Below are 23,368 nucleotides of genomic sequence, written 5' to 3' on the forward strand. Positions count from 1 at the left end.
GTGTCCTGACAATTTGAAGGGAAACATACAAGAATTGTAGAGGAAATAATTATTAATTTGACATATAATTTCTGAAACACCAAAAAGAAAACTCTTCAATGCTATCACAAATGAACAGACTATTACTCTGAGGACATGACTTAATTAACTACAGGATGCAGTAACCAACACCACTGCCAAAGAGGGATAAAGCCATGAAGCTGACTACTGGATGAAGTAGCCAGATCCACTGACAGAGGGATAAAAGTATGATTACAGGCCAGGTGAGCTGAATTAATGTAGTACCTGCAGCACCTTTTGGAACTGGCATGGGGAGAAAAGAACTAATTGGGTTTCACTTTCCTGCATGCTTCACTTAAGGGGAGGGGGTTAATATAATGGTAAAGGTGTTTACCTCATAGACACAAGGTACAGGGTTTGAGTTTCACCTTTGGAAGATAACTTGGCTAGGCTTAAAATGGCCCAGAAGGGTAGCTAACCTAGTACTTGCATTTGAACCAAAAAGTGTTCCTGGGTCACCCCTGAAAAGAGACACTTTGTCCAGTAGGTTTACTCTTTTAACAACTAGATAAACAAGACATACTTTAAAATTTTCCCTTTTTGGAGTCTCTGTCTCTCATTATTTTTGGCTTTGTCCAGAATTCTTGAGCAAAGAAGTTGAGAGGTATTTTGGCCTGTTACTCATAGAGTTTGTGGTTTTTTTAAATGGTTGTGGGTTGCAGTCACTAAACTATGATAGGCATGTGACTATGTATCATTCAGAAAATGTACATACAAAGCTTGTTTATACTAAGTATATAAGACCAATACTTAATTTTTTCCCCTGATTTGTGCGCGCGTATGTGCGTGTGTGTGTGTGTGTGTGTGTGTGTGTGTGTGTGTGTGTGTGTGTGTGTGTGTGTGTGTGTGTGTGTATGTGTGTGTGTGTGTGTGTGTGTCTGAGTGTGTTTATAATTACATGTTGTAAGTCTTCTATAATGTTATGTTGAACAGGAAGGACAGAGGGCTGTGGAAAAGGCAACATATTTGTCCATGAAATGAAAGAGTTTATTGGCAATGTTTGGTCAGATGACAACACAGCTTTTGGAATGTTGCTGTAACTAAATCTATGTATTATATGAAACTAAAATGAGCAAAATAATATATTTTTTCCTGTATAAATGAGGTACCACAGTAAAAAAGGCTCAAATGGGCAAGAAAATTGAAGGTTCTTTGTAGCTTGGTAAGAAATGCCTTGCTATCATTTCTAAGCTGAGGTGTCTTCTTTGTTTTTATTTAATTAATGGCAGCTAAAATGAGTGTTTATTGAAAGTATCACAGCCATGTGTTAGACCAATAAAAATGTATAAACTTTATACTAATTCAGCCAACTAAATTCTGGTTATGACATGTATAGCAAGCCAATAAAAGCATGTATATCTTTTTATAGTGCAGTAAAGATACATTATTCTGGAACAGCTATGTGGAGAATGAGATGCATAGATGTTCTAATGTTATTGGTTCTGTATGCTAGGAGGATAAGTTTACAAATGCACAAACATGCACATAAACAGATTTTCAGTGTTATAATGTTTAGATCCCCTGCTGTGATTTTTGATGGCCCCCTGCTAGGATTTTGAAAGCTGAGAGGCTGTGAGGGATGTTGTCAGTATCATTCTTTTTCCCAAATTCAGCTCAAGGGCGATGATGTTAACCTGTATTTTGCTTGGTGATTACAGTTTACGGCTACATCGTTTTTACCAAGTTGTTGATCAGTTAAATATATTGCCACCCCCACCCCACAATTCCATCTGTGTCATTATGTTTATATTATGGATATTTGTTTACTTTCTCAATACATTTCTTAATCTGGTGTTAGCTTCCCACCTTAGCTATAAGACACACACTTTCAGTTACGACAAATCAGACACTGCTTACAGACTAGGCAGAGCATCCATCTTAGTGATCTACAGAAAAAGAAATGAATGACAGCTCATGCAGCCTATCAGAATTGTTCGATTATTTCAAACCTACACTTTTCTAGTCAGGAATCAATGTATCTCTTTAAAGTTGTTTCAAGTAGCTAGATCGAAAGTCAAAATGTGGAGCTGTGTATTCAGTAATGGGACAGACTGGTGGATTATAAAGTAGAACTGTGATCATCTGATCATGCTTCAGGGACTAAACATGCCCTGGAAAATTAAATGGATAGTGGATATGCTTGGCTGACTTTGGTAGATAATCACTTTGCAACATTTTGTTCCAAATAACACAAACACTTTTAACCACTTGACTGCACAATTCAGAGCAAAGTCTAAGTTAATGCCACACACTGAGAACTATAAAAAATTAGTATTAGTTTGCAGCTGTACAAATGGAATTTGAACCTCAGATTACATCTCCCTTAAAGTTATTCGTTTTGTATAAGAAAACTGCATATTATTTCACTGTAAGGAAAGGCTTTACCTTTCAGCTAATTACAATAACTTAGCTTGCAAACCAATGAAGAGAAAATGTCCAGTGAACATAAAATGTTAAATATACTTTGCAATACATATTTAAAATTCAATACATTATTCATGCCCTTGGTACACATTATTTGTATTGTAAAGATACATCTATGTACAGATAGTGGAACCTTTTTCTGATTCAGCAACAACTCTAACATGGTGCTGCATGGTGCTTTAGCATGAACACATTAAGCTCCATGGAGGGCAGGTATAGGCTAATTAGCTGTGCCCACCCCAAACCACCTACAGGACAATTTTAGAAAATGCATGTCCATGTGGATCAGCATGGCTGTCTCCACCACCCTGTGGTATTGAACACAGCCAAAGACAGTGCTCAACTACCTGCTGGGACCATGGTATAGGGAATGGGGCAGGGGGGGGGGTCACTTCACACCAGAAATTACTCTTAAATGTAAGTGCTATAATGACAGATGTAAGGGGATCGGGAAGTGTGGGGGGATTCCCTACAAACTAGGGATTAGTCTTAAATGCAGGAGATGCAATGGCACCAACAGCAGTTGGGGTTAAGGGTAGAGGGACAAAGTAGTTACCCATGCATGATAGAGCCATGCCATAATGGCACTTTAAATATTATGAGAGTGGGGGGACCACAGGAGGACAGACAGGTTAAGGACAAGTACACAGGTTTGTGTCTGTGTGTGTGAGTGTGTGTGTGTGTGTGTGTGTGTGTGTGTGTGTGTGTGTGTGTGTGTGTGTGTGTGTGTGTGTGTGTGTGTGTGTGTGTGTGTGTGTGTGTGTGTGTGTGTGTGTGTGTGTGTGTGTGTGTGTGTGTGTGTGTGTGTGTGCTTGCATATGTGCATGCGTGCATGTGTGCATGTGTGTGTGTGTGTGTGTGTGTGTGTGTGTGCGTGTGTGCGTGTGTGTGTGTGTGTGTGTGTGTGTGTGTGTGTGTGTGTGTGTGTGTGTGTGTGTGTGTGTGTGTGTGTGTGTGTGTGTGTGTGTGTGTCTGTGCATGCGTGTGTGTGCATGTGTGTGTGTGTGTGTGTGTGTGTGTGTGTGTGTGTGTGTGTGTGTGTGTGTGTGTGTGTGTGTGTGTGCCTATGTGTGTGTGTATATTTGTATGTCTGGGAATGTGACTGGGGGGATGCCACTGCCTAAATGAGGATCAGTTTACTTCCATGAGGTGTAGATCAGCAATGGTATGCACCTTCTGGCAGTAAATGTAGTTCAGACTCAAGCAACTAAGCCAGTACTAAGGTCTTACCTTATCACAGCTTATATGTCTCTGAATCACATATTGGCACTTTTAACTCAAGCCATATGATTCATGCTATGGCCCTTTAATGAATCCCTGGAATATTGTGCTTCAATATGCAACAAAAAGCAAAATGGATCTAAATAAAGCTTAAAATCAGGAGGTCTCTACAAAATGAAAAAAAAAAAAAAAGAAAAAGCTTCACACCTGAGACATCTGGGTTATGACACGTAAGAAAATGTTGCACTTTTGGGCTGCAGTCAGTCTTACTCAGAATATCTCTTATGTGCTCTAACAGTTTGAAATTAACAGGTCTAAACATTTGTCCTATATAATATTTTCAACAGACATCACAAAACATAAACCACACCCAGCTGGTAACATTTGCAGTTTTTAATTTTTTTTGATGAGCCATGTGTCCATTTTTTATTTATATTGGGACGTGTTGCAAAATGGCGGACTAAAAATCCATTACATTTATATGCTATTGGCTCAAGCACTTTTTTGAAAAGTATCCCAGTGGGGACAAGGCAGCAAGGCAGGGGAGTTTGTGTATGACGTTTTGGATGCCTTTTAAAAGACAGCTGAACAAAAAAGACTTGCTGAGAACAATGTCATAATCTTGTTTTTTTTTTTTTTATAAAAACTGCATATCTGATGACAAAGTTGATTTCATCTTTAGAAACATTATTTGTTACTCTAGGAGACTGGTCAAGGATACGTCTTATACCAAGTCCACATAGAAAGGTAATCCTATATAGAGCATATGAGAGAATTTGGGTGGAGTACTCACTTGCTAAAAACTGATCGACGTTGATAGAGTATTATTCAAGATCATTATCATTAGTACAAATATTTCAAACTCTACAGAATGTTCCATAGGGTATGGAATTCACTTACTAGGGTTGTAGGCACGAGGTTAAGGGGAAAGTGCTTTCAGCTGTGGGCTTCTTTGTTTAGGGTAGCACGTATGGTGTCACTTCAAATGTATAACAAAATATACAAACATTCTACAGACTTCTGTATTCTATAAGATAACTTGATCCCAAATCTGTTTTTGCTCATTCGATGAAAAAAAATCTTCAAACAAAACATGTAGGCTTTTTATTATTAAAACATTTTGACAGTAAAACATTTGTATAAAATTGTATTGTTTTAAAGCAAAGTATCAGTATACATATATTCTAAGTCAAAGACCCATAAATAACTTTGCATACATGAGTGAAAATCTAGCTCCATTGCTTTGCCCATTCATTGCAAAAACTACTAAGCACTGAAAAAGAAGTTGTGCTCCAAGCAGAATGAAAGGCTATGCAACATGATGACATAATGATTAAGTTATTTTCCTCCAATGCATAAGGAACAAGGTTTGATTCTGATCTCTGGCCACCAATACCTGTATGGAGTTTACATGTTCTTCCTGTGTCTCTGTGGGGCTCTTCTCACTTCCCAAAAACATGCTGAGTGTTTCTTCATCAAACCTATTCAAGAATGGAGTTGTTTGCAGCAACACAGTCTCTCAATGTCATCATCGAGGGAAGAGTTGTATAGACCAATCACTTGGGGCATTAGCTGTGTTGCTAGACCAATCACCTGAGGCATTAGCTGTATTGCTCAGTATCATCTAGATAGGAACATAGATCACAGACTGCACACTATGCCAGGGGATAGCCACTTAATCTAATCATTGGCTTTATATGATTTGGTCACATTGACTAATGCTGACAAAAATGGACATGGATATTTGGCAGTGATAAGTGGGTTGAGGATCCAGCCTACTTTCTATCTATGCCAGGGACACATACTAATGGTGGAAGTGGTCTATGTCTCCTATTGGTCAATATGTGCCTTCCATAAAGCCCGGTCAAAAAGCTACTGGATGATAGGTGTCCAGCTGCCCAACTTTGTTTACTTGGGATAGCTCTGTTGAGTGAAAGCTGGATGAAAAAACAATCAGCCTGCTAACATGAACTAATATTTGCTACACTCACTAACAGGACATAGCTTAGACGTGGATGGCATAATAGTAAGGAGGAGGCCGGACATCATCGGTATCAAAAAAGTCAAGCTAGAGGGGCGGTGCAGTAAAGCACCTTGGCTTGGGATTCAGAGTCTACTACTCAGAAGGAGGATAGGAATGAAAAATGGTGTATAAATTGTGATGAGGGAGAGGGTTCAGCAGTTAGTGAGCAATGTTATCAGAATTAATGACAGACTCATGACAATTAAACTCCAGTGTAAGGGAAGAGCAGCACTCATTATCTTACTTATACACTACAGCAGGGTTGTGATAGCAAGGAAAAGAGGGCATTTAGGCAGCAGTCGCAGGGCTTCTTACTAGATGAAGGAAGACTACATGAGCTGGTGATGATAATGGAGGACCTCAGTTCACACATGAAGAATGGTTGAATAGGCTATTAGGGCTGCCTGGGTCCACATGGGTGGGGCAACAGGAAGAAAGAAGGAGAAACTATTAGAGACTTCTGCAATTGGCTTGATGTTGACCAACATATGGATCAGTAAGAGACACAAGCACAAGATCCCATACAAGAGTGGGCAACATGCAACTTAGATAAATTTTCTCCTAGTAAGGAAGGAGCATTGGGGTAGAATCAGTGATTGCAAACTCAGCCTCAGTGAAACAGTCATCCCACTGCTTACCACAATCAGCTGTAAGCAGGGGTCAGAGAAAGCTCTAAGGTCAGCAGTGACAAATCTAAAGACATAGAAGTTGGCTGGAGAGAAAGCAGCAGAGTTCAGTGAACTACTCAGGGAACTAGCACCTCAGAAGAATACAAGGAAATAAGTAACTTGAAGAACAATGGCAGAACCTCAAAACAGCATGTTTGAGTACCTTAGAACAGACAGTTGGCCAAGCCAGGTATGAAAATAAGGCATATAAGAAATCTGGTGGTGGAATGTAGAAGTCCAGGAAGTCATCAAAAAAGGAAAAGAAATAAAGGAGTGTAAGAAAAAGTAAGAGATAGAAAAGACTGTCCAGTCTGAGATGGAATACTGGTTGCCTAACAAGAAGGCAAAGAGAGCACTTGTAAAGGACAAGGCATCAGAGGTACTCTGCCAGCTTCTGAAAAGTGACTCAACAGATGGCACAAGGAAATTCTTATCAGGTTGCAAGGCAAATGTGGAAAGAAAAGGAAGATTGGCATCAGACACCTTTCATAAGGGATGCCAGAAAACCTAGTCACAAGTCCTCAGGACATCAAAGCCAGATGGAAGGAGTACCTCCAGCAGCTTCTAAATGAAGAAAACCCCACAAAAGATCCAGACACAACTTATGATGAAAGAAGAAGAGGTACCCCCCCTAGGAAAAGTAATAGCAGAACTGAGGAAATGGAGCCAGGGAAAACAGCAGACCCAGGTGAGGTCGCAACAAATATGAACAATATGTTGGGTGAGATAAGGGAGAAATGGCTCCTGAGGGTACTCATAGCAGTATGGAGAAAAAAGTGCATCCCAGATGACTGCAGAATAAGCATTCCAGTGCCAGTGTACAAAAACAAAAGGTATATTCACAAGTGTGGCCAGTATAGCAGCATCAAACTCCTATCATACTGCATGAACATTATGGAGAAAGAGTGATTAACAAATTAATCCACAGAGTATTAAAACATTAATATGGGAGATGAGCAGTTCATATTCAAATCTGGATGTAGCACATCTGACCTGATGTTTGCAGTGAGACAGATAACTGAGAAGTAGCAAGAGATGAGGAATAATCTAATTGGACATTCCTAGACTTGGAGAATGCATTTAACAAGGTCCCAAGAAAGCTGATTTGGGTAGTGCTGTGATGGCTCAAAGTCCAAGAAACATTGGTAGAATTAGTGCAAGCTATGTACAAGGATCCAATAATTCAAGTACAAACAATTTTTCCTCTCACAGATGGGTTCCCAGTGGGAGTCGGTGTGCATCAGGCTTCATATCTTTGCCCACTACTGTTTATACTGGTGATGGTCTACATCAGCATACAGATCTGCACAGACAGATCAAGAAAGTTGCTGTCTGCAGATGATGTGGCATTGCAGGCAGACTCTGAACAAGAATTCTGGCAATGGATAGGGGAATGAAATCCAAAACTGAAGGCACTAGAGATGAAACTGGGTACAGATAACACAGCTGCAATGTAAGCAAACGGGGAAATCAGAATAAACTTAGAAATGAGATGGAAGGATTTGATTGGTCTACATTATACTCCAGAAATGGTCTCCTTTAAGATCTTTTTGGGTGTTAAATACTAAAATTCCTTTTCTCTATAGATGTAATTATAGCAAACAAGATGTGAGATAATGGAGAGATGCATTGTGGGCAAGGGGAGGTATCCAAGAGCTTTTTGGTTGCCATGAGCTTGCTAATGGCTTTGTCAGATCCAATGGATTGGATCTGGATACATATGTGAGGAGAGATGAAAAATCGACAATACAGATGGAACTTTATGGTGAGTACATAACTTCTTTTTATCTTAAGACTGTTTTCTAGATAATGCCTTTTTGTCCTTATGAAACAGTAGTGAATGTAAGTTGAACTTGTCAAAGTATGTACTAATCATGATCTATCTTGTGGAAATAGGCTACAAAACACAAGGGCATCTTCTTGACAGCTGGTAATTTTGCATTCAGCATTCTTTCCTGTAAAACTAAGCAAGTTGTCATAAGATCTCTTAAATATAATGTCCTATTTAATAAGATGTTGAGAAAAACTTGACAAAAGTAGGCTTTCTTTCCATGCCTCAGTGGGGAGGAATAGGGGAAAGTAGTCTGGCAGAATTCTATTCTGCAAACTGAACTTTCAAGATTCCATAAATATATTCAAACAACTGCAACTGCTTAGAGAGACAGATAGAGACAAAAAGATTGCTGTGAAATGTAATGAAACAATAAATCCAAAGGTTCCCTATTAATAATTGAATGTTTAATATAGCGAACTCTGTTTAATCGACAGCTAAATGTTGAAAAGGCAAAATCCCGAAGACATGGAACAGTGATTTTTTTTCCCAGGGAAAAAAAATCAGCGGGCCGTTTTTGGGACTTTGCCATTTCCTTCACTGTGGTGCAATCTCGGAGTTGGCATATTTAAGTATTTTGTGTTTGGGGCTTTTTTTTTTTTTTTGCAGACCAGCAATCGATGTTCTGTTTGATCGGAATTTTGTTTTTTCATTTTTTGTGGGGTGATTATACAGCATTCGCTATTTTAAGTGTTCACTGTTATAATATAGACCCAATCCTAATACCGGCAATTCGTGGGTTATGGACATCTGACATGCAGACAGCCCATAGATACAAACGGGCTGCCTCAATGTTGGAAATAACATGGAAATAAATAAAAATCTTTAAAGTTGCCCAAATCTTACCTTAAAATGAAGAATGCTGTTGTACTTTCCTATTTCCCATTTTCACCAGTAGTGAAGCTGATCGCACATCTTGTTAGAGCAGTTATTTCCTCCTTCATGGAGAAGAAGAGATCCAGTTGGTTAAGAGATCACTGTGTTGGCGATCTGATTGGCCGGCTTGTATAGTACACAGTACTGAAACAGTTATTATACTATATAGTAGAATGGGAAAATGATATTGCAGCTCACTAGGGTCTAGGTGGCAGTAGGTCTGGTAGAGGTCTTAAAGTTCAGGAAAGAGTGGAAATCATTTGTGGGTAATGCCTGTAGTACAGAAATGTGAAATGAAGCTTAAAAAGAGGTAAATGTATTGTACTGTATTGTATTTTTATGTACTATTGTTTGTATAAAACAAGGGAATGCCTGGAAAATACTGCTCTGAATCAGCTGAATTGAAATGTTAATTAGATGTAGACAGTGGTAGTATTGTCCAGTCAGACTTGAGAAGTGTCTGGCTGCAGACTCCAGTACTGTATGTGTATTCTGTGGAGATCCACTTTAGTACTGTACTGTACTCCAGCCAGACACTTTTTTGAACTTACACATTGGTGATATCACGACCCATGCATCCAAAACATAAATCTGATGTACGTGGTGGTGATGTGCTAAAGAAAAGGAAACCAATCACCCTGGAAAATAAAGTGGACATAATAAAGAGATGCAAGAGAGGTGAACCACCATCTGCCATTGGAAAGGCATTAGCCTGTACCCTGTCAATGATCAGAACAATTTTAAAAGACAAAGCAAGAATAATGAATAGTGGAATGTCATGCCCTGATGAAAGCTATGATTATTACAAAGCAATGCAGTGGTTTATTCTTGAGATGGAAAAGCTATTGCTAATTTGGATCAAAGACCAAACTCAGAGGAATATCCTCATTAGCCTTTCATTAGTGCAAGAAAAGGCTCAAGGCCTTTTCAATGATTTAAAAGCTGCTTGAGCAGCAAGTGCAGGTGGGTGTGATGAAGAGTTTTTTGTGAGTAGGGGCAGGTTCCATCACTTTAAAATGAGGGCTAATTTATATAGCATTAAAACTCAAGGTGAAGTAGTGAGTGCTGATGTAAGTGCAGCAAGGGTTTTCCTAAAATGTTGGAAAAAAATTATTGAAGAGGAAGGTTATTTGCCAGACCAAATATTTAACATAGATGAGATTGGCTTATTTTGGAAGAAAATGCCTGAAAGGACCCACATTTCAAAAGAGGACAAAAGTGCAGCAGGGCATAAGGAACCAAAAGATAGGCTAACGTTATTGTTTAGAGCAATGCTCCTGGTGATTTTATGTTGAAGCCCTTGCTTGTGTATCGCTCTTTAAATCCGAGAGCGCTACAGCATTTCATTAATGCATCTCTTACTGTTGTTTGCAAGGCAAATGCAAAGGCTTTGGTTAAAATTGCTGTCACTGAAGATTGGGTCTTAAACCATTTTGTTCCTGCTGTTCAAATGTATTGCTCAGCCAAAAACAGTCCTTTCAAAATCTTCCTTCTACTTGACAATGCACCTGGACATACAAAAAGTTTAGAAAACTTATACTCCAATAAATGTCATGTTTTTACCTCCAACACCACATCACTGCTTCAGCTGCGGTACCTATTAATTTCACAAAACTTTATCTTGTCGGACTACAAAAGATCGACAGCTAAAGATCGAAATGTCCAAACAGCACACACACACACACACACACACACACACACACACACACACACACACACACACACACACACACACACACACACAAGGTTATACCTCGAACAAAAAAGCAAATACACCAAAAAGCTTTTAAGCATAGAAAAGGAGATTAAAGGTGTAGCCAAGAGAAGTCAGGGGGCTGGAGGGAGGGTAACCAGGACTGCAACAGTGAATACAATGGAACATCTACATTTATGGTAAGTACACACAACTGTACTATGTTCTTCGTGTTTCACTGCTGCAGTCATCACATTTGGGTAGATTCCCAAAGCTAGGGATGGGAGGAGGAATTTAGATAGCATTAGGACCAGCTATAAGGCCCTGCAAGACAGCAGTGACAAAGCCAGCTCTGAATTTAGAGAAAAATGGCAAATGGTAATGCTTGGTGAAAGTATGTACAGAACTCAAGGTAACAGCTTCTAGGATGTCCCTGGTAGGGACACCTCTGAGAAAGGCTGTAGGGGTAGATTCAGCCCTGGTAGAATGGGGTCTAATCCCCTGTGGGATAGGTTTTCCATGGTGCTTAAAGCATAAATTAATGCAATGGCCTATCCATTTATCTAAAGAGTGCAGTAGCCATTCCCCTTTAATATTTTCCCATGGAAAGAATTTGCTTGGCCATTACACAAAACAAAACCCTTTCAACCTGAATTAAGTGGGGGTATTTGATCCCCACACTCCCCCATGTGGGGGCTGTGTCCCACACACCGCCTAACTAAATGTACTAACTCCGAGATCGCTCCACATCAGGGAAAGGGCAAATTCCCATTAACGGCCAAGCTAATTCTTTCCCTGAGAAAAAAATTTACTTAGCTGACCATTCACAGTTTGGCTCTTTTGATCTTTAGCTGTCAGTCTTTTGTAGTTCAACAAGCTAAAGCTTTGTCAAATTAATAGGGACCCCATCAGCCAATGAATCAGGGAGTAATAGCCTCGTTTAAGGCCTATTATCTACAGTGGACCTTTTCACAAGCAGTCAGGGCTACCCAAGATAATGCAATGACCTTAAGGGAGTTATCGAAGAATTATTACATCTATGATGCCATCAAAACTATTGCTGATTCTTGAGATGAAGTAAAGCAGTCAAATATGAAAGGAGTGTGGAACAAATTGTGCCCACAATTTGTGCCTGCTTTACAGACTTCTACAGATGATGACATTACTGAAGCCAGGCAAGCTGTTGTTTGATATCAGTAATCAACTGCAGTTAGACATCACTGATATGGTTGTCATAGAGTTACTTGACTCCCATGGCAAAGAATTGACCATTGCAGACCTTATGGCACTGGAGCAGCAGACTATAGCATTTGATGAAAAAACAGGGACCTGGAAGTGTTTCTAAAGTGTTTTCTATGCAAAGAAAAGTAAAATAAATACTAGATTGAGGCAAACATTTGACTAAGTGACATTTAATAAGGACCATAATTACGTGTTTCAACTTCCATACAAATTTGACTTAAGGACAGACTAAAAAAGAATTTTTTCCTTAGCCTGGGGACTGCCTGTACAATTCAATGTGAACTGGATGTTAATGCAAATTTATTTTTTGATAACCAAAATTTCTGTCTCACAAAGGCTGCTTATTTAGACAGCATAAAATATACAACTTTTTTCCTTTTGTGGATTTAGTTAATCTTCCCACATGTTTCTTGTATTGTGATTTGCTGTGTATCTTTAGTAATGGGGGAGGGGTATCATATTACACAGAAGGCGGCCAATGATATTATTAAAATAAGGGACACAGATTTCCTCAAACATTTGTGAAATACATCAAAAAGAACATGGTTAATGAAAATGAAATGAAGGATAACAACTTTGTCAGGGATGTAATCATTGGTTATTCTAGTAATGCTAACAGTATTAAGAATGTTATTGAGAAAAAACAGGTCTTTTTGACACCGAACCCAGAAATCTCTTGAAAAATGGACCACAAGCCTAGATTTATATACTCCCCTCCTCAAAAAAAAAATGGATGTTGAAGCATTTTATTGAAAGTAACAACAAGAAGTTTTGGCTGGGATGCCAAGTGGAATGAAGAAGTGAGGAAAATGGATTCAGTGCAGATTTATCTTGGAAGGTCCCTATATGTAGTAGTGTACAAATATCACAAGACTATAGCTACAAATGGCAAATATCATGTTGCACTCATGGTGTGATATATATTGTAAAAGTGCATGACATGCAAAGGAATTTATGCGGAGAAAACTGCAACAGAGAATTTATGAATTGGTATAATCCATTAGGACAACAACTCAGCCATATATAAGCATTCCATCACTTGCCTGAATTAAAAAAAATATAGAAATTATAGCATAAAAAGTAATGATGAACTGTGAGGATGGTGACTGGGAAAACATGCTTGTGTACAGAGAATACATTTGGAAATTAAGGTTCAATGCTAGAGTTTTCTCAGGGGTGAATGATTACATATCTATTATGAATAAATGAAGAATTAGACTGGGCAAGCTGTGAAGAATGTCTTAATGATGTTTTCAAACATTTTTTAAACAAGAAACCACTCTTTACAATAGGTTGTAATCAGGCTTTTAAGTTAACAAGGTTTATTATTGCAATTGCACACAATGAAGTTACAATTCTGTATGTAAGATTTTTTTTATCATGTGATCATTTGCATCATGAGTGCAGTTTCATCACTGTAGGGTATTTAAGTATAACAAGTTGTGTTGTCTAAAATTCTGGAAAAGTCCTGACACTTGATGTGGATGAAAGTGCTCAATTGTGTTTTCATTTGTTGTACTGTTCTGGTATACAATGAAATGAAACTAGGGTTCATATGTTTAAAGGCAGCTACATGAATTATTACTGTCATTGTATCCTGTCTATTACGTACAATAATAGGTTTAAATTATTATTTTCTATGCTTTCTTGTCTGTTTTAGCCTAATAGTATACTTGTCATTGGCTGAATATGTTAATTGGATTGCTGCTGTGTAACCATATGTGCGCTAGTTGTCTACTTTAAATGAAAGCACAGAATTAGCGCTACACACGGAGGGGTGCAAAACAAGGGATTTAAAGTTGTCTACTTTAAATGAAAGCACAGAATTAACACTACACATGGAGGAGTGTAAAACAAGGGTTTTAGCCTATTAGCATATTGAAAGAATGAATATTATTTGAATGTTCAAGTGACAATAAGTGCTCTAGATTCTTACTGTAACTGCACAGAATTAGCGCTATGCACGAAGGGGCTTAATCAGATCCTTTCTGTTTTTGTATGTAGTTATAGCCTAACCTTTCGCCACCCATTTTTAAATTTATTTTAAATTTATTTTTTTATGCCCCTTTTTAGTAGTTAGTATCTGCTGTCACTGAAGTGATAGTGACACAGTGAATATGATCCTATGATCTCCCATCATCTCATCAAGACATTCCTCTTGAAGAGAGTCACAGTGACTAACCCTACTGGACTGGGATTTTTTATTTGAGAGAAGGGAGAGCTATGAATCTGTCCCTCCCCTCCCTCCATGTCTATTTATTTTTTGAGTGAGGTTCAAGTAGTCTCGAAAAGGGCGATGGGGATTGGATTTTTCTGAGTGGTGCAGCATGTCATAATTCCGGGTTGGACATGGCTTTACTGCCAGGCACAGATTGCCTCTGAACAGTATGCCACTGAGTAGAGCTGGAGTTTCTTTAACGGGCAGCATATGGCATCTGTTTGGATCCTCTGTCTTCTTTTGTTTGCTGGTAATTCAGGTTAAGGTACATACCAAAGGGCAAGGTACTCACGGGGACCTTATGGGATGAGTGATGGATGCATGATGAGTGAAGATGATGTGAGATCCTGATCTAGATGTGAATCCCTGATCTAGATGGGCTATATAAACTGTTTTTTGGGTTTTTGGCCACTGGGTTGTCAAATGAGAGATTGCTATCTCAGGTCCCTAATGGGTCCCACTTAATTCTTCTGTCTTTAATGAATTACCACCTATTGTGTGGTCTGTTTGGTAATTTTTTAGCTTGGGATGACTATTGACTATGGCACTTTTTTTTCTTTAGCCATGGGCCATGGCTCTGGTTGTCTGTTGTTTCTTGGGAGGATGCTTGATGAGGATGTTTGTGTCGGAGAGTGAGAGGCACCAGCGCTTCAGTTCATCTGCGACTTTGTCAGCCACAGTCCTTCCGCTCCGGCCTGTACCACGAAATATCCCCCAATATAGGAGAGGTCCCAGGACTGAGGGGACACCACTTGTAACTCCTTGTGGTCTGGTGGGAGTCTGACATGGCTCCAGCAATTGGGTTTCTGTGTTTTGTCCAGTTTTCAAATCCATCTCATCTAGTGACATAGGGGTTTTTATTTAAGCTGGTGAGCTATCTATAAATGCCGAGTGGGGTATTGTATCGAAGGCTTTTTTGCGAGGTCCAGGTAGGTGTGGTGACCACCTTCCCTCGCCAATTGCTTCAAATCAACCAGGTTTCAGAGGCAGGATCCCTTGCCTTACAAGGCCGAACTGGGTAGGATCCAGTGTGTCCCTGTCATTCTTTATTTATGAGGTGAGGTCCATGATGATCCTTTCCATAGCTTTGCAGACCAAGCTATATACACTTTTACCTGCTGAATCAGACCCTTTTTAAAATGCTTACCTCCTGATGATTTATTCCGTTTTTAGTTGAATTGCTCATTAACTGCTCATATTAACTACTGCTGAACATTTCTTAAATTGCTCTGTTCACTTGAAGTGTTACTTTTAAGTGTACTACTTGTGTAAAGGAATTGTTCTAAGTTACTAGCTCTCCATGTTCCCTTTACTGTATGTTATTGTCACTATATTTAATAGCTCTGTTATGGTTTATAGCTTGCACTAAGACCAGAATTGCTGTTATAAGGTTTAAGGTTTTAGCGGTTTGCTTACTAGCTTATCTGATCATGTCCAGAGCGGGGTTTTACAGTACTTACACAGCTTGTAATCTATTTGCGCTCAAAGGGCATACCTGTTTTACAGCCTTTAGAAAGATGCTCTATTAAGGCCAGAACACAGGGAAATGAACAGTCATTCCCTTGTTTCCACTAGCTATATCAGCAGTATTGATAAGTATTCAATTTTAATATTTCCCAACACAGTTTTGTATGTGCTATAACATAACACTATAATTAGTCTTTTCTACCCAGAATATCTGTAGGTTGCTACTGTATGTATAGATGTTCTTCATACTGTAATTCTTATACTGTTAGCCTCACTACCTTTTTTCTGTCTTCTCCACATGTACTAGCTTTGTGTTCCTGCTGTCCCTGCACTAACCTACCTGAAGTGCCCTGCTTGGATGCCAAAGACTCATACTCCTGAATTATCTGTTCTCTGAGACTCAATTTCCCTGAAAGAAAAACAGTGAAAGTATGTCCTGTAATGGTCCTTTTCCTTACCATTGCTATATATATTAGACTTCCACTGTCTGAATAAGCAACCTTCCCTTCCAGGTTAGCCAGCAGCCACATCCCTCCCTTTCTAGCAGTAACTTAATCCTTAAGCTCCCCTAGTTTCTACTTATCCCTAGCCCCTTGTCTCCCCACCCTCATAACTCCTAACCAGGATTTCTCCCTCTATTTTTCTATAGCCTGATATCCCCCTTCGGGGATCATTTTTCTGTTTCTCTACAGCTGCCATTAAGTGTCCAGCCACCAGGTGGCACTATTCTCTTAGCTTTCTGCCCTATTTATCCTTCTCCTCTCATACCTGCTTCTACCTATTGGTGTGCCCTGTCTTTTCCTGCTTACTAATTTCCCTCATTAATTAGTGTCCTCTCTAGATATTATTTCAATCTGCACTCCCTCTGATATCCCTTATCAATCCCTGGAAGCCTTTATACTTTACCCCACAACTCTACATAGCCTTCATACCTTACCCCACAACTCTACAAACCTATCTCCTAAATTCTCACTCTTACTGATTTTTTTTTTCTTGGCATTTATTTTACTACCTGGCTCTACCCGCTCCGTTCGCCCTGCAGGCTCACTCCACTCCCCTACCCTACCCCCAATTCTCACCCACCCCCAGTGGTCCTAGCCATATACTTCTGGTGCCACAAACCCTCCCATTATCATCCTATCTCTTACCTCCACTACTTAACAGTCCTACCCCTAACCTCTACAATTCCTTAATTGAGCTAATTACCTTTCTTGGTCTACTCCCTAACCTCTCCACACCACATCCTGTATTGCTTATATTTTACATATTCTCTCTTACAACCACCTTTATTTTACTAAATTGTATACTTCTTCCCTCAACCTACTCAACCTCTTATAGCACTCTCTCCTTCTCCCACCTTTAGTTTTACTTACTACACTCCTTCTCTCAATATACTCAAACTCCTTATCTACATATCCTAATGGCCCCAACACACAAGTCTATATTCACAAACCTACTACTCTTAACTACAACTCTTGCTTCTCTTACAATACCATACACACTAACCTTCTTTGAACATTTTTCTCTTCCTGAACAACACCACCCCTACCAGCAAACTCTACCAATTTCTCGCATAAACTTACTCAACCACAGTAACATAACCTCCACCTCTATCTATATATTACCAAAATATCATAGAGCTATCCATGTTACTTACTTCCTTATCAAAAAAAAAACAAAACAACTACTACAAAATCCTTAATTTTGTACAATATCCTCAACAACACCCCCTATTAGAAGGTGATATTCATCCAAACCCTGGCCCCAACACTGATATTCCAAATAACCTACACAACCTAACATATCCTGCTATCACTACCTTAAATAGACCATTTAACTCCCTCCTGATAGCTCACCTTAACATCCACAGCATTAACAATAAAATGACCCACCTACATGCACTCTTAGATGTGCACTCATTCGATATTCTCTGCATTACAGAGACATGGCTAAAGCCCTCAACTCTGGACCAGGAGATTACTCCTCCTGGATATAATACCCTGAGATGTGACCGTAAAGCCAAAAAGGGTGGAGGTATAGCCATTTTGTATAAATCTGAACTCCAAGTTTCACCCTTCAATGTGCTCCTGCCCTCAGATACCAGTTCAGAAACCCTTACTGCCAAACTTCAAATCAACAACTACAAATCTATCTATCTAATTTGCACATACCCCCCCCCCGGAAATAATATCAATACTCTTGAAAACTTACTTAGTTACCTGTCTACCCACCTACCTCAGGAAAACATTGTATTAGGTGACTTTAATATAACCTGTAGTTACCCTAATCCTACCAATCACATAAATCTTTACGGATTCTCACAAATTATAACCACTCCTACTAGAATCCATAAGCCAAGCAGTAAGGAAACCACCCTAGACTGGATCCTTATCAACAGCCATCTTGATACCTATAAACCAGGAAGCCTTCCTGACGATATCAGTGACCACATGCTAACCTACATTATTAAACAAAGAATCCATAGCCCAATTACTAATAATTTTAAAACCTCCCACTCCAAAAAAAAATTTAATCCAGAGAGCTTCCTAAATGAACTGAAAGCATGTGACTGGTCACCAATGTCTCATCTTCAACTTGATGAAGCAGTGACCTACTTTAACACTAGATTCCTTCAAATCCTAGATTACCACGCTCCTTATTGCTCTTCCTGAATAAGGACCAAAATTATCCCGCAGCTCACAAAACAAACTAGGCAAAAGATCCTCCTCAGAAATAAAATTTGGGCCAAATGGAGAGTCTCCAAATGTCCATCAGATCACCTTTACTTTAAACAGTTAAGAAATGCCACCAAGAAAGATATTCTCAGAGACAAAAAAGACTATTATCTTCACCTCCAACAAACCCATCAACAAAAACCACAAAAATTCTGGTCAGGCATAAACAAACTTCTTCAGCCAGGGCACTCTAAAACTCCTGCCCCTTCAGGATTTAACCATAATAACTCTAACCAGATTCCTAATGCCTTTAATAACTACTTTACTGAAGCCATTCGAACCCTAGCCAATACTTTAAAACCTATTACCACTACCCCATTAAATACCACTAAGACTCCATCTCCAACCATTCAAATACAACCTGTACCTACATCCCTCATTTGCAACCTCCTTCAAAAACTAAAACCATGCACCCCTTCTGCTGACTGTCTTCCAGCTGAATACCTGCAAATTGCAGCAAAAGCCATTGCCTATCCCATCTCCATCCTTATAAATAGAACAATTTTAGAAAGCAAAATCCCTTCCATATGGAAAGTATCCCACATCATCCCTGTACATAAAGGTGGGTCATCTACTGAGCTCTCCAACTTTCGGCCTATCACCTTACTCTCTCCAATAGCTAAGATAATGGAAAAATACATACACAGACAACTGCTTGACCACCTTCTCCAAAATAATCTACTTGCCAACTGCCAACATGGCTTTAGGCCATTCCATAGCACAACTGCCCTGCTATCCTTTTCTGACTCCATAAACAAAAATCATAACAATAACACTTTTTCCTCTGCACTATTTATTGACCTTTCAAAAGCCTTTGATATGGTGAACCATAATATGCTTATAGACATACTAAAAGCCCAATCACTTGATCCACAATCATTACAATGTTTTAAATCCTATTTGGAAAACAGACAGCAAGCAGTACTTTGGGATAATAATCTTTCTACTTCCCTCCCTGTGAACATTGGAGTACTCCAAGGCTCTATTTTTAGGACTTCTACTCTTTTCATTGTTTATTAATGATCTACATACCAAAATTCCTCAAGCCACCTGCATACAATATGCAGATGACTCTACTTTAATTTGTTCAGCCAAGTCCATAACCTCTCTCCAGTCCCTCACCCAAACAGTATTTAACAGTGTTGAAAATTGGTTCATGCAACACTGCCTTATCCTGAACCCCAAAAAACAAAATTATTGATCTTTGCTCCTACTCATAAGTCACCTCAACTGCACTTCACAATAACCTCTAACAATGCAACTAACATATCCCCAGACAATACAACCTGTCTACTGGGAGTAACAACTGATAACAACCCTAGCTATGATGACCACATTAATTCTACAATAAAGTCTGTCAAGAAAAACTAGGCACCCTTTACAGAATCAAACCCTTCCTTACCCCTTCAGCCAGAATGGCTATTGCCCAGACCCACCTTATCTCTACCCTGTTCTATGCTTCTGCAATATATACCAATCTATCTAAAAACAACCTCACCAAACTTTCCACCAGTTACGATAACATAGCCAGATTTGCCACTGGCACCCCCTTTAGAACTCATCACTGTCTCAACCTCAAACAACTGGGATGGCTAGAACTGCAGAACCAACTACTTTGTCAACAACTTGTTATCACCCAAAAGATCCTTTACCACCCTAATAATACCTCTATCCTCACTAACCTGATTACACCCTACAAAAATCTTGCAACACTACGCTCAGTTAATAAGCTTCTAGTTTCCACTATTAAATCAAAAAACAAAGCTGGGGACTCACTTTTCACCAACACAGTAGGTAAAAACTGAAACCAGCTTCCTACTGAACTTTCCACCCTTGCTTCCGATCTTCTTTTTAAAAAACATCTTAAAGAATATCTTAAAACTCACTGGCTTTGTCCCTGCTCTAACCCTAACTGATATCTCATTCCCCTTCTTGCTCTCTCTATACTTCTCTAATCTACTGTTCTTGGAGATTTTCTCCCCGGGCCTCTACTGAAAATGGACATATATCCAGTTAGACTAGCCCGGTAAACAAATGTAAAATAAAATAATTATAATAATAATAAATAAGTACCGGGCAATCTTTTTGCAGACCATTTCCATCCTAGAAAAAAAAAGCATGTTCAATATTTCCCTCTAGCCTCAAAGAGGGCAAGACAAGATAGCCCGGTAGAGAATTTGAGATTATCCATCCAATTATCTAGGTTTACCTTGAAGATGGCAAGGGTGCTACTCTGCTTGACATGTAGTAGAAATTTGTTCCAGTGCTGAGGGATACACTGTGATATGAATCTATCACAGCTGTGTGCCCTATTTATCTGCTGCTGATGATTTAGTTCCTTTAACTGAGTATTTGATGTACTATTACTTCTACGATGAATTGGAGATCAAATAGGGTTGGATCTTTCATGGCACATACATACATGACATAGATCTGCATGGAGGAGTCTGTAACAGACTGAGTGCAGTAAAACAGCTGCCAGTATCTCCTAATTACCAAGATTGTTGAGGCCATGGATCTTGTTAGTTATGAATCTCTGAGCTCTCTCAAGTTGTGTGACATGTTTAGATAAATACATTTCAAAACGTACATTATATTTAATAATGGGTCTGATAAGTCAGAAATAAAGGGAAATTAAGATTTCCTTGAAGCTAGTGGAGATGCCTTTGGAAATTAGATGAGCTAGATAAAAGGCTTTCCAAACTACTGCGAATACATGATGATTAAGTGATAAGGAATTATCAGCAAGAGTACCCAAGAGTACCCAGATCCCTTACAACAGTGTCTGATTGGAGGGGTGCATGGTAAGTGGAACTGTTTTGTTTACCAAAATGAACTATACTACACTTTTTTTACATTTAATTTGTAACCATTGTCCTTTTACCAGTTGTTAACTTAGTCTAAGCCACATTGCAACAATTGTGAGTCAGTTGAAGATCGAATATCAGTACTCAATTTACTGTCATCTGTCAACTTAGTTAACCATAGCTCAGAAGTCCTGGACTGATGGTCTGAGAAATATATGCTAAATAGTAGAGGGCCCAGAACTGAGCCCTGTAGTACACAACTGATAAGTGTTTTGGTTTCAGAAGTGGCATCTGCTATTCTAACTGCATGGGTTCTGTCAGACAACCAGTTAACTATCCATCACATGATATAAGGATTTATATTCAGATTTACGTATCTTATCAATAATGTTGCCTGGAGAATAGTGTGAAAGGCCTTGGCCAGGTCTAGTTATGCTGCATGCACTTCATAATCACAATCCCCTGCTTCAGTTACTTATTCAAAGACTTTAATGAGATTGAAGAGGCAGGACCTTGGGTTGAGGGATTGTCAATGTCTATGAATTCTGACATAATGCACTCTATCGCTTTACATATAAGCCTAGTGAGACTAATGTGTCTATAGCTATCATGGTATATGGTTGGGCCACCCTTGTGCAATGGCATTGCAATAGCTGTTTTCCAGGTTTCAGGAATGTAACCAATGGAGCAACTTAGATTAAAGAGTTTAATTAGGGGTTTAGAAAGGCAATATTTTGCACTGATAATCCAGCAACCTGGTATATCATCAGGGCCCATGGATGAAGTATTCTTAGTTTTTAAAAGGGCTGACAGTATTTATTCCATAGTAATTAAAGGGGGGTGGCTGGGATTGTGGAATCTGTTGGATAGCTACAACTGTGGGTGGAGTAAAAATTGAAATAAATTTGCTAGCTAGACTATTACCTGTTTCCTCTGAGTCAGAGAGTTTAGAATTATTGTGGACTAGCTCTGAGCACTCTTGGGCATTAATTCTTAACATAACTAAAGAAAGATTTGCAGTTTTTGGTTTTATTGGCTATTTTATGTTCAGACTCAGCTTTGAGCTTCCTAGTGGTTCTCTTAAGCTCTTTGTTAGTTGTTTAGTGTGCAATTAGAGAGAGACCTCTTCCTCTTTTAAGCATTAAGTAGTTTCTTTCTTTTTATGCAACTTACTTATATGGGTATTCCACCCTGGGGGTTGTTTTTAAACTTCTCATTATAGTTATTGCAGGCAGGGACAGCCTTATCGATAATTATTTCAGTAGGAGTTGAAGTCAGAGGTCTAGGTAACAACTTTAGCAATAGGATCTTTCAGAGGATGATTACATCAGAACTTATTTAAGTCATTAAGTAATTGAAGAAGGTTTGTTTTTGAGAAGTCCCTAAACACTGAGCTATTTACAAGGAAGTACCGCCAGTTTTTAAGGAAAAGATTACCAAGTTATGGTCTGATTTAACAATGCATGGTGATACATGTGGAGACATGCAAGAAAAGGCCATATTTGTGAGGACTAGATCCAGGATTCTATGTCCCCCAGTAGGATGATTAACTATTTGTAACAAAGACATAGTATTTATAATGTCAAGCACTAGGCATGCCCACCATTGGCAGTGCAGGTCAGCCAGTTTAATTGATGGATAATTGAAGTCCCTCAGTAGAAAGGTCTTGAGTTGAATGGGAATGTCAGTTAATGTTTAAAATAGCTATCATCCTCAGAAGGGACATAGAGGGTGTTCTATAGCTAGCTAAGAAGTGATAACTAGTGTTGGTTAGGGTGATTTGGACTTCAAGGAGTTCACATGTGGTGTCCCAAGGAATCTGTTGTGAAGTGGTGATATCTTTGATGAATACTGATACTCCCCCATAATTACCCATAGGTCTGAAGACATGATGGCCATTATACCTAGGAATAGAAGGAGTGATTTCATTGCTCTAAATCCACATTTCTGTTACTGTACATATATGAATCTGTTCAAATTGCAGGAATGCCTCAAGTTAGGATATTTTTTGGTAAGACTCCAGGCATTGAGTAGAGCTGCATTAATGTGTTTCAAATCAGAATTTACTAGATTGAAATGCCCATCAGATAGACTCTGCCTAAA

Source organism: Protopterus annectens, chromosome 3.part0 (genome assembly GCF_019279795.1).
Source record: "Protopterus annectens isolate FY-2018-M chromosome 3.part0, PAN1.0, whole genome shotgun sequence".
NCBI lineage: Eukaryota > Metazoa > Chordata > Ceratodontiformes > Protopteridae > Protopterus > Protopterus annectens.